Here is a 2,020-nt window from a genome sequence, read left to right as displayed (position 1 = left end):
GTTTTGGTGATTCTGGGTTTTGGGTTTTTCCATATGAAGTTGAGAATTTTTCCTTCAAGGTCTGTAAAGAATTGTGTTGGTATTTTGATGGGAATTTCACTGAATCTGTAGATTGTTTTTGGTAAGATGGCCATTTTCACTATGTTAATCCTACCCATCCATGAGCACGGGAGATCTTTCCATCTTCTGAGATCTTCTTCAATTTCTTTCTCCAGAGACTTGAAGTTTTTTTCGAACAGGACTTTCACTTGCTTGGTTAGAGTCACCCCAAGGTACTTTATGTTATTAGTGGCTATTGTGAAGGGTGTTGTTTCCCTGATTTCTTTCTCAGTGCTTTTGTCTTTGATATACAGGAGGGCTACTGATTTTTTTTTTTTAGTTAATTTTGTATCCAGCCACTTTGCTTAAGGTATTTATCAGCTGAAGGAGTTCTCTGGATCAATTTTGGGGGTCACTCATGTAGACTATCGTGTCATCTGCAAATAGTTATACTTTGACTTCTTCCTTTCTGATTTGTATCCCTTTGATCTCCTTTAGTTGTCTTATTGCTCTAGCTAGGACTTCAAGTACTATGTTGAAGTGATAATGGAGAAAGTGGGCAGCCTTGCCTTGTCCCTAATTTCAGTGGGATTGATTTAAGTTTCTCTCCGTTTAGTTTGATGGGCTGTGTCTTTTTAACTGTTAAGTTGTTATAGCCTGGAAACACCTGGCAAGAGGGTCTTAACAAGGAATTGTCTAAATCTAGATCTGTGAGCAATCAAGATTGTTGTAATAGCTAAGTGACCAAGCCCACTGAATGCAACACCATTGCCTAGGCTGGGCTGTGACCCTGTAAAAGAGTGAGGAAAACCAGCTAAGAGCAAGCAAGCAAGCAAGCAAGCAAGCAAGCAAGCAGGGAGCCATGTATTTATTTCTCTCTGTTCTTGATTGTGGCTGTGATTTTTAAGTTCCTGCTTACTTTCTTGGAGGAATGGACTGTAACCTGGAAATGTGAACCAAATAAACCCTTTCCTTTCTGATGTTACTATTTGTCCAGGTATTTGTCACAGCAACAGAATAGGATGACATCTTTCTTCCTTATCCAGGATGGCTCCAGTTAACCCCTTCTGTCTCCACCACAAACAAGCTGGATCCTCTTGAAGGCTCTCTGTCACTTTTCTGGTACCTTGAGTGTGGGGAAGCAACACCTTGAAGCACATGAATCTATGGATTCCCCAGCTTCACTTAGAGGGAGGAAGATGTAGTGCTCATATATGTGTGTGTGTGTGTATACGTATGTACATGTACACATGCACACATACACAAATATGTTCTTTTGACTTACTGAGAAAGAAGAAAGGGCTGCTGGGTTTGATATCACTTGATACCTATAATTCCACTGGGTTCACAATACATGCCCTTGTCAGTTATCCCCTTCCCTCCCAGTTTCACACTTTCTTTGTGTGTGTTGGTGTGTGCCTACATTTGTATTCATGTGGGTGTGTGCACATTTGTGCGGGTGCTCAGATATGTGGATAAGGATGCATACAGAGGCCAGAGTTTGGTGTCAGATGTCTTCTTCAACTACCTTTCACTTTGAGAAAGATCTCACTGAACCTGGAGCTCGTGATGTGGCCAGGTTGACTGAGCAGGACGTTCCAGGGACCTACCTGTCGTCACCGCCCCAGCTCTGAGGTTACGGACATGGCTCACTACACCTAGCTTTTGCATGGGTGTTCAGGATCCAAACTCAAGGCCTCATGCCTTTAAAGCAGATATTTTCCCAACAGAGCCTCCTCCCAAGCTCACTCTATATTTTCTAAACAGTATTTCCCACTTTACTGCCTTTAAGTTTCTTCCCCCAAATACGTGCTTAGCATGTACTATTGTTACACACAGGCTACATAACAATGTTAGCCCATGGCAGGAGACATACAACAGTGACGCCATAAATTGCAGTGAAGCTGAAAGTTCATATTGCTAAGTTTATTCACTATTTTTCCTTTATTGCAATGAAAACCATGACCAAGACAACTGATAG

This window comes from Psammomys obesus, unplaced genomic scaffold, assembly GCF_907164565.1.
Source record: "Psammomys obesus unplaced genomic scaffold, mPsaObe1.curated_primary_1811, whole genome shotgun sequence".
In the NCBI taxonomy this organism is placed as follows: Eukaryota; Metazoa; Chordata; class Mammalia; order Rodentia; family Muridae; genus Psammomys; species Psammomys obesus.
The sequence above is the reverse complement of the archived record's forward strand: the minus strand, read 5'-3'. Positions refer to the sequence as shown.